This window comes from Berghia stephanieae, chromosome 3, assembly GCF_034508935.2.
Source record: "Berghia stephanieae isolate SIO BIC M18660-M18661 chromosome 3, UCSD_Bste_1.3, whole genome shotgun sequence".
NCBI lineage: Eukaryota > Metazoa > Mollusca > Gastropoda > Nudibranchia > Aeolidiidae > Berghia > Berghia stephanieae.
In genome coordinates this window covers 32,503,318-32,515,089 of record NC_088362.1, presented here as the reverse complement: position 1 = coordinate 32,515,089, position 11,772 = coordinate 32,503,318, and positions in this window count along the sequence as shown.

Sequence of the window (11,772 nt, the reverse complement as noted above, 5' to 3'; positions counted from 1 at the left end):
ATCTGTTAGATCTGGCGGAAAGTACCCTGCGATAGACTAGTGTCTTATCAAAAGGATAGCAAGCAATTGCTATTGTCCGTTTCACGCTATAGAAACCGGGACAAACTCCGGCTCCGTGGGCCTAATGGCTCTGAAGGACTACTTTTTTGTGTGTGTTAAAGTCAAGATATCTAGTTGTAGCGACAAATAAATGATATCAATTAAATATATTGCTTTTTTTTCCTTCCTTATAATGGCCACGCTCTTAATTACACAATGTATTCTTACATCAAAAAATAGGTTTCAATGAAATGAACGTCTTTTAGTTCTCTGTTCTTGTATTTTAGTCCGTCACCTGAGTGGTTAGTTCTCATTGGAGTCTCTCGAACAAACTGTAAATGTTAAAGTTAAAGATTACATGTATATAATTTGTGTGTTGGTAAAGTTTAATCTGGCTGGCAAAACGGGTGAGCATTTTACCCAAACGTCCATCATCACTAGAGAAAAGAATGCTCAGTGAGCACAATCTATTGTTTGGGATTAACCAATTCCAGGTAATGAAATGTTATGTAAAAAAAAAAAAGTGTGAACAGTAAAGAGTTGGGCAATGTCACAAAATTTCGATATCAATACGATTCGATATTGTTATTCACAACGATATATCGCTATTTCAATACGATATGTCCAACACCAGTGTCAATAGATTATTTAATAGGCCATCGACATTTTCCAGAATATGACTTACCTCGATCAGCAAACCGGTATTAAGACCTGCCTAGTTGAAATGTTTAAATTTTCGTAGTTTTCACAGGGAATAAATAAAAGTCACTAGCATTAATTTTACAAATTAATATTTTACCCTTAGTAGTAGGCTATTAAATATGCCTGTATAGATGCTTTGTGGCACCAACGTTTTCTTTTTAGCACATTGTATTGACTTTTTAAAAATTGAGCTTTTAAATAGTGCAATATCCACTAAACGTGCTCAAAGCGCTTTACAAGGGGTCCCTTGACCAGCAGCGACGCTAAACATTTAGGGCGGGACATGACGCCTGTTAGGCGATATTACAATTTTTCGGACAGAGACAACATTATTAACGGCCAAGTACTCGTTTTACATCTGAGTATGGTGGGAGAATGTGAGTAAAGAGCCTTTTCCATATGACCCAACTCTCCGCCGAGCGGGATTTGAACCCAGGATCTTTCGATCCCAAAGAGAGTGTCATATTACAAGAGCACATAGCCTCACAGTTAAATAATACATGGAATATATAGGATTAACAATTATTTTTTTTTTTAATGGAGCTTTTATAGAGCGCAATATCCACTAAATGTGCTCAAAGCGCTTTACAAGGGGTCCCTAACCGTATAGAACGAGATATGACGCCTATTAGACGATATTACAATTTGTTTTTTTTCGATAGAGACAACGCTGTTAACGGCCAGGTACTCATTTTACACCCTGAGTGCAATGGGAGAATGTGAGTAAAAGGCATTTTCCAATGACCCAACTCTCCGCCGAGCGAGGTTTGAAACCGGTATCTTTCGATCCGAAAGAGAGTGCCATATTACAATAAGACCACGTAACCTCACAGTTGAATAATACATGAAATACATAGGATTAACAATAAATAATAAATGAGCCACAGAGTTCAGTGTATGCGGTATTCTCTCGTGTCAGAAGATTGTATTTGTATAAGGAAACATAGAAACATAAAATAATATATAAAGAATTATGACAGCTACAATGTCTTATATAATTATTTATATAACATAAGGCAGTTAATATAGATTATATAAACTATGGATTTAACCGACATGTCCATAATATGCAGATCTTATGGGCTTAGTTTAACATTGTTGTAATGAACAATAGTTTGCGTCATTTAAGTCTTTTTTTAGATTTCAACAATGAGCCCATAAGGAATTGGGTTATCAGACCTGCGAATAAGTGCACGTCGAATTTAACCAATGTGTATTATTTTGAAGACCGTGAGAGAACACAAGGGAAGAGTCACTTTTTAAAAAATGTGGGTTGGGCGGGGGAACGTATGTATGCGGCGCTGAATTGCGGCAGACGCCTTGGCTGGGTTATCTCGATTTCTTCTCAAGATAGACCCTTTCATAAATTATAATCCCCCGAGGATAAATGAAGGGAATATTATTTTCAAAAGAATATATATCAACTTTAAACTGAAAATATAATCACCTTTATTCATGCCCAAGAGGAAAATTGTCGTTAGGGTCTATTCCAAACATAAATTGAAATAACCCAGGCGCCATCCGCAATGTAGCGCCACAAAATGAGCAATGGCGTGGTACGAGGCAAAGACTACATCGCTGTACCCTGCTACCCCCCCCCCCCCCTTTTTTTTTTAAATATTTTTTTAACAACAAAACAAAACAAAACATTAACAAAATGTGGTCTAGTGGCATGACACTCGTTTTCGGATTGGAAGGTCCTGAGTTCGAGCCTTTTCCTTGGAAAAGTCTCTTTACTCATATTCTCTCACCGTACTCAGGTGTAAAATGAGTGTCTGGTCATTAATAGCGTTGTCTCTGTCGGAAAAAATTGTAATATCGCTTAACAGGCGTCCCGTCATGACTCGTTCTACATGTTAAATGTTGCTGTTGGTTAGGGACCCTTTGTAATGCGCTTTGAGCACGATAAGTGGATATTGCGCTATATAAAAGCTCAAGCTCAAGTTGTATTTCTAATTAAGACGAAAGGGATTCGTCATGCATTTTGTCAATAAGACATTCTCCCAATCTTCCTGAATTGATTACCTACTCTCGAAACGATTCGCCCCACCCATCCATTCATTCATTCATTCATGCATTCTTCACATTGCTGTGGTCATGCGCAGACGCCCCAATTCGACATTCCTTCACGCTCCTTTCGACATTTATGATGCCGATGATGAAGGATTGCGGTGAAGTGTGAATGGATTTGGATCATGTGTCAGCAACAGTTGTAAAAATCTTATTGCCCGATCTTATTTTTTGTTGTTTATTTTCGTATACAGTATCCGGGGAGACGTTTCTAAAAATAGAACTGAACGCATGTATATGTAGAAATAAAACAAGTCTCGGTAGAAATAATAATATCTAGATTGAACTTTTAGATTGAGCAATATCCACTAAACGTGCTCATAGAACTTTACAAGGGTGCTCTGGCCAGCAACACTTAACATGTAGGACGGGACATGACGCCTGTTAGGCGATATTACATTTTTTTTTCGGATAGAGACAACGCTGTTAACGACATGGTACTCATTTTACACCTGACTACGGTGAGAGAATGTGAGTAAAGGACTCAGTTATGCGCTGTGCAAGGCTCGAATCCAGGACCTTCCTATTCGAAAGCGAGTGCCATACCACTAAACCACATAGCCGTGGGAGGAGGGAGGTAAGAGGAGGGAGAGGGGTGGTGGTTGTTAGTTGTTGTATCAAGCTTTTATTGATGCTATGCGTTTTGGTAAAATACTCACAACCTTCACCAGCCAAAATTAAACATACCAACACACAAAAACTGTGTAGAAGAACCTTTAACGTTTATAGTCTGATTGATATGATTTTGTGAGAACTATCACTAAAAAGGAGATAAAGATAAAGGGAGAAGCTAAATCTGACTCATAAATAAGGGAACAACACAAAACAGACCTTTCGACCTTTTTCAAGCAAACAATATATATATATATATATATATATATATATATATATAATATATATAATATAGATTGTCATGATAATATAGGTGAAAATGTGTGTGTTGTTCCCTTATTTATGAGTCAGATTTACTCCCTTTATCTTTATCTCCATTTTATTGACTCATTTAGGCACCTCTAGTTATCGGTATTGCTAAAAAGGCTGTCAAAAATCAAGCACAAAGAGTCCAGTGACAACAACTTCGTTCTTTCCAATAGATGTGATAGATTTTCAGGTCTCAGCCTCACTGGTGTAACGAGGACCTGCTAAATGTCCACTTCGGATGTGATCGATCGTCCCAAAACGCCTTGGAGTCGGGTAAGATTTGATGCTCTTAACTCACTCAGTCCTAGAGATTTTTGCTACTTTTCAAAATTTTGAAAAAAAATGTAGGAAAAATGAACATGTACATAGATAGTTTTATTCAACGATCGTTAACATGCAAAAACAAATAACAACAAAAAAAACAAACCCAAAATAATTAGCTTTGATACTACATCTACAATTTGTTTCAGAAAAATGTAATAAATAGCCATGGGGTAAAAGTAACCCGGGTAAACTACGGATATAGTCAGTGTTAGGGTTGAGTGAGTTAATAGCCTTTATTTCTTCGCAAATATTTTGTGGGTTCTCCACTAGCATTTTCAGCATCATCTGACAAAATACCGGCAGACATACCTTCTACTACGAAAAATTCGTAAAAATACGAATTTTTGGCTTCAACAGTAGAAATAAATAAACATTTTGTGCGGCTATATGGTCTAGTCTTGTGGTATGACACTCGCTTTCGGATCGGAAGATCCTGGGTTCGAGCCTCGCTCGACGCATAGTTGAGTCATTTTACTCTACTCAGGTGTAAATTGAGTACCTGGACGTTTACAGCGTTGTCTCTGTCGAAAATGTTTTTTTTTTTTTTGTAATATAGCCTAATAGGCGTTATATCTTATTCTACATGTTACGTGTTACTGTTAGCCAAGGACCCTTTGTAAAGCGCTTTGAGCACGTTTAGTGTATATTGCGCTATATGAAAGCTCAAGTTTGTTGGGGGTTTTTTTCTAAGATACCCTTTATATTGAAATACATTTGATGCCCGACGTCTCAAAATGACATTTTTAAAAACGTGAGCTTTTATATAGCGCTGTTAACGACCAGGAATTAATTTTACACTCGAGTACAGTGAGAGAATGTGAGTAAAGAATTATATATATATATATATATATATATATATATATATATATATATATGTGTGTGTGTGTGTGTGTGTGTGTGTGTGTATCATTATTCTGGTCTTCCAGCTGTAAACACTAAAATGAAACTTAACATTGTTTAACACAAAGAGATGTCATTGATAATTTTGAATCAACCTGCAAAATGAAAAAATTCTGCTATTGAAAATGATCAGGGGAAAGAAAGTCTTCCTGATTTTGCGATTCGGAATTCGACACATTTATTGGTAGGAAGACCAACATAATTACATAAAGATTTAAACCTTGACTAACTTCAGGGATCTTCACGGTTTTGATGATAAGAATGTGAGAAAAATGTCACATTGTCGGCAGACTGACTTTGACAGTGTCCAGGATCTATTTAAAATATTAAAGGAATGTGTAATGAATTTAATGAAACATTTCTGGAATGTTTGTCACGATGTAACTAATACAAACAATGTTGGTCTCAGCGGGAGCAAATAATATTATAACATTTATTGTAATTGTGAATAAGAAAAGAATTTATCTTTATTCGTCGATCGATAGATGTAAATACGTCCGGGTGGCTTTGACATTTAAAATGATGTTGATGGTGATCTTGATGATGATGATGATGATGATGATGATGATGATGATGATGATGATAATAATAATAATGATGATAATGATGATGATGATGATGATGATGATGATGATGATGATGATGATGATGATGATACATATATATATATATATATATATATATATATATATATATATATATATATATATATATATATTGCACATCTGCGTTTTCATGCACACGGCTATGAGGAGCACATATTAATAAAAACACATGTTTACGATTTCAGGAGAGCAAAATAAATTTTTAAAATACAAAACAAAACCAAAAACAAAACAAACAAAAAAGAAAAAAAGACAAAACAAAAACAAATCAAAAACAAACGACCAAAATTATAAAAAAATATTTTTAAAATAACAAAAATCTTTAATAAAAACAAACGAACAAATAAAAAGTGGGTCCCGAATGGATTTTCTTTTCTTTCTTTCTTTCTTTTTTTTTTTTTGTTTATTTCTTTGTTTGTGTGTGTGTGTGTGTGTGTGTGTGTGTGTGTGTGTGTATGGGGGGGGGGGGTGTTATTGTTGTTGTTGTTTCTTTGTTTGTTTTCTTCACTTTAATCAGACATTATTTTAATCTTTTTTTTGACCTCTAATATCAATCAACTTATTTTAATCAAAATGACCCACAGCTCGTCAAGAGATCTCAAACCTGAGACTAGTGCGGGGCGGTCCTTGGCAAGCTTAAGGACCACGGTCCTACGGTCCTTGGGAAATGAAGACCGCAAGGACCGGTCCTAGGACCGGTCCTTTTCGACATTGAACATTCCTGAGAGACTGTTGGAAATTCGAACCGGTTTGACCTTTGAGACCATGGGATCGTTCATTCTTGAACCGTTAAAGACCGCTACACGATGAAAACCGTGGTCTACAGGAGTAAAACACACGGAGTAGTCACACTCATTTCAAATTGTAACCTAATTAGAGAAGAGGGGTGATGCCTTCTTTATTTTCTCACCGTACTTCATTGTTACTTCGATAATTTAATAAAATTTGAAATTTATCCCCATTAACGGAGATAATGGCATCGCCCAAGGCGTTGATCGAGTTGTTCGTGGCGTTGATACACACACGCAACTCCTACCCCCCCCCCCACACACACACACACACATTAGAGGGCAGCGAGCATTGAAGAGTAAGAGAGAGACGTGAAGTTATAATAAGAGGGGGTGGATGAGGTAATAAGAGGGGTCGATGGGACTTTTCGCCAGATCTAACAAACTCAGCTACCCATTCATTGCTGAGTAGACAGGGATTCAGAAAAAAATCGACTGCACCCGGGATCGATCTCTGGCCCTTTGCGTATAAAGAGAGTGCTCTATCAACTGAGCTATCGGGGTCCCCAAATATTCTATTGGACTTTTTTAAAATTCAGACGTTATAACTGGGTTTTTTGGAAGGAAGAAACTAATGAAACTCATATTATTTGATTAGTAAAAACACCAACGAAATTTTAATATTATTGTATTATTTTAAATGACAACACTGCGATAGAAAGGAGTGGTGAAAGAGATGACAAAAGAAACAAAATCGGATTTGCTATGCTAGTTCGACACACACACACACACACACACACAACACAAACACACACATCTTAGTATCACAACATTTCAAACATAACCCATTAGGAAGAGGTCTGCCTTCACCATAGTCATTGTCATTGCGATCATTATGGTGTAGTAAATTTTGAAATTTACCCCGTATAATGGAATCGTCCAAGGCGTGCGCCTCCTGTTCCCCCCATCTCACACACGAAAGGGCGGTTTGGGAGTGGAGGTTGGTGGTCGTCTGCCTGTATGGTCGTCTGTGTCGTTTAGTGTATGGCAAAGGGGGGTGGGTGCGATTAATTAAGTGGGATGGGTGGTGATTGGTGGAAGATAGGCAACCGAAGCAACGAATCGCTGGGGCAGGGTTGCCAGTTTGGCATTTTAAATGCCAGATTCCAAAAATCTGGCATTTTTGAAAACCGTTTGGCATTAGAAAAATCATTTGGCATTTGGCATTTTCATTTGGCATTTTCTTTTCTTGTATATTATACTTCAAATGACACCTTTTCTTAATTATTTCTAAACGCGTAAAAACAAACATCTTCACATTTCTTTTTCATTCTTAAAATCCAACCGTGGTGTAGTGGTTTAGCACTCCACTTAGTAGTCAGTAGGTAAATAATTTCCCCAACAGGAAATTTAGTATAATTCAAAAAAAAAAAAAACAAAACAAAAAAATAAAAAATAAAAGAAAAAGAAAAGAAAACACGCAAGCCACCAGGATATGATAGTAAATTGTCTATCAAAAGTGAGTAGTTTTCTTAGTGGGGGTGGGAGTCAACAGACTTTGGCATCTTTTTGAGTGTTTTGGCATTTTTTGAGTCTTCCCCTGGCATTTTGTTGAAAAATAATCTGGCAACCCTGCGCTGGGGAAGTAGTAGGCTATGGCGCGAGACCGTAGGACCGTGGTCCTTGCAAGGACCGCCCCGCACTAGTTGAAAGGTGATAAGAAGTGAGGACCGCCGCCGATCTTCCCCTATGGGACCGGTCTTCGGTTCACAGCTAAAAGACCGTCGGACCGCGGTCTAGACCGGTCTTCAGCGCGGCACTACCTGAGACCCACTTCAAGGTTCAAGTCGAACATTTTTAAATTTGTTTTTAACAAGAGGAGAATCATTTCAATCAATTAATATTTGAAAGTACGCCTCCGCCTATAATATTGTATCAAAATCAAAGTGAACGCTTAAGTATTAAACAAAAATGAATATAACAGCTTCAATGATGAACAAAATACCAAACACTTAACGTTTCGGGACAAAACTCTTCTTCAGTAAATCTATTAATAATTTTACGATTAACACGTCGTAGCTGAGTTTCAAGTTCAGGTTCAATTTTCTTTAGTTTATTGAAAAGCTTCTGACAATATCATGTTAAAACTTATTTTAACAATATAAAGAAAGAAACAACAACAGCTGCTATTACTGTATACTACTAATACTCTTTATATATATATATATATATATATATATATATATATATATATATATATATATATATATTTATATATACATAATAATCACTCTCCTCCACCCACCCCCCCTCTCTCTCTCTCTCTCTCTCTCTCTCTCTCTCTCTCTCTCTCTCTCTCTCTCTCTCTCTCTCTCCTTTTCTAGATGAGTGGGTTAGGCTACGTGCGTAAATTCATGTCTGACCAGTATTATGTTGATATTGTAGACATTTCGTCGATAAAAATCTTCAAGTAAATAAAGCATGCCTGTGTTTTCATTGATGTCTAATTAACCTTTACCTTCAAAAACAAGCAGTTGCTCTCTTCTAAAAAGTAAAAAAAAAAAAATTTAAAAATAGAAAGAAAGGGGGAGATGGGGGCGAGAGGGAGAAGAAATAAGATGATATCAATCTTTTTGTGATCACAAGTAAGAGCATCTCGTTTTAGAAGAGTTTGGGTTAATTTTGTCTGTTCAGCACTTCATACCTGGTTTACGTAAAATTTTATAGCGCCTTATTTCAAAACTATTTTCAAGCTGCTTTAAGACTATTTTAAAGCTATTTTCAATCTGCTTTACGACTATTTTAAAACTATTTTAAGGCTGTTTTAAGATTATTTTAAAGCTCTTTTAAAGATGCTTTTAGACTATTTTAAAACTGTTTTTGCTTTACTCGCATTCTCTGACCATAGTCAGGTGTAAAATGAGTACCTGGCCATTAACATCATTGTCTTCTGTTGAAAAAAAAAATGAAATAGCGCCTAACAGGCGCCTTGTTCGTTCTATATGTGATGTGTTGTTGTTGTAAAGAGCTTTGAGTACATTTAGTATATATTGCGCATTATAAAAACTCAAAGAGTTTTTTTTTGGTTTCTTTTTTTTTTTTTAAAGATGGATGCTAGATGATCTAGCTAGCTAGCTTGCGAAGATAATATGTGAGCACGTTAGAACAAGGAAAGGCGCTCTAGATATGCAGAGTATCGACACACAAACACATACAAATATACAGACACACTCTCTCTTTCTCTCTCTCTCTCTCTCTCTCTCTCTCTCTCTCTCTCTCACACACACACACACACACACTGTGGCACGTGATATGTTTGATACCAAGCTTAAAATCTTTAACACTAATGTTAAAGCAGTCCTGCTCTATGGGTTAGAGACTTGGCGAACAACATTGACCACGTCAGCTAAGATACAAACTTATGTCCATCGCTGACTTCGACAAATCCTCAAGTTGAAATAGTTTGAAACGGTGGCAAATGCTGACATTTGGACAAGAACACATGGATGTCCATGTTAGGCGCAAAGGGTGGCGATGGATTGGCCATACCCTGCGGAAGTAGCCCTGTAACATTACCAAGCAGGCTCTCGAATGGAGCCCTCGAGACAAGAGGAAACGGGGTCGTCCAAAACAGACCTGGGGGAGGAGCCTTCATCAAGATTTGTGCGTCTCCAATCTTACCTGGAGTGAGGCAAAGGTCTGTGCCAAAGACAGAAGAAGATGGATGAGTGTTCTTGAGGCCCTAGCTTCTCCAGGACACGAGAGGCATAAGTCAAGTCAAAGATATGTTTTGATGGGTGTGGTCTGAGAATGAGTTGCTGTAATTGCGGCAAGGGGCGGGGGGGGGGGGGGGGGTCTTAACAGGAAAAGAGAAGGATTATGCTGCTACGTGGTCATGTAATATGACGCTCGCTTTCGAATAGGAAGGTCCTGGGTTCGAGTCTTGCTCGATGCATAGTTGAGTGCTTGGAAAAGACTCTTAACTCACATTCTTTCACCGTAATCAGGCGTAAAACGAGTACTTGGTCGTTAACAGCGTTGTCTCTGTCGGAACAAAAATTGTATTATCCTTAACAGGCGTCATGTCTCGTTCTTTATGTTACGAGTTGCTGTTGGTCAGGGACCCTTTGTAAAGCGCTTTGAGCTCGTTTAACGAGTTCACCCTCATGGAAAATCGAACAAATTTGTTTGATTTTCCATGCATATGAACTTGAGAGAGTTAATGGAAATTGCGCTATATAAAAGCTCAAGCTCAAGTTTTTGATAAAAGAATGTGTTTTGTTAATGATGAGAATATAAAACTTGTCTCTTTTGGTCTACACTGTTAAGATTCAATCAGCATAATCTCATTAGGTAAACGATACAGTGGCTAGCGCGACTGCTTGTTGATCTCTCTCTCTCTCTCTCTCTCTCTCTCTCTCTCTCTCTCTCTCTCTCTCTCTCTCTCTCTCTCTGTGTGTGTGTGTGTGTGTGTGCGGCTTTGTGGTATGACACTTGCTTTCGAATCGGACGGTCCTGGGTTCGAGCCTCGCTTCGCGCATAGTTGAGTCCTTGGAGAAGGCTCTTTACTCACATTCTCTCACCGAACTCGGGTGTAAAATGAGAACCTGGCCGTTAACAGCGCTGTCTCTGTCCGAAAAAAAAAAATTATAACATCGCCTAACGGGCGTCATGTCCCGTCCTAAATGTTAAATGTTGCTGTTGGCCAGGGACCCCTTGTAAAGCGCTTGAGCACATTTAGTGGATATTGCGCTATATTAAAAAAGCTCAAAGCTCAGCTCTCTCTCTCTCTCTCTCTCTCTCTCTCTCTCTCTCTCTCTCTCTCTCTCTCTCTCTCTCTCTCTCTCAGTCAGGTGGAGGGTGCCGTGTCAGTTCCATCTCACGTTTGGTTCTGACATCGCGATATTTTTATGTCATTGATACCAGAGAAGTTAAGGGGAGGGGCGACACCTGAAATATCGATTTTTGGGTCAAAATATAAAATTTCAGTTTTTTATTTATTATCAAAGAACAATCATTTTTTCACATATTTTCAGCACTGAGATGGTGATTTGGATAATATAAAGTTTGAAAATCGTCTTTCATAAACATGGAAGTCGACATGAAAATACCACTTTTCAATTTTTTGTGAGAATTCAACTGAAAATAATAGGGCTGAAAAGCATTATAATACAGATCGATGTTGTAAATTTTGATATCGATAGTTTAGTCTACTCTTTGCCCGTCTATTTGACACGGTTTCAGTCTCATAAATATCAGAATATGGGCAGGGAGGAGTTTAGAAACTGTTAGTCGCGACAAAGATTGTGTGTCAAACAGCTGATAAGAGGTCAAGTTGTCAGGTAAATACAACGTGATCACGAATGGTGCGATCTGATTGGCTGACCTTGTTCTCGACCTCTGACTCCGCGCCAGGGATTGGATGTTGAGTCAGAGTGAAAGTTCGCCTCTCTTACTATTATATTTTACTACGATTTGTTTAC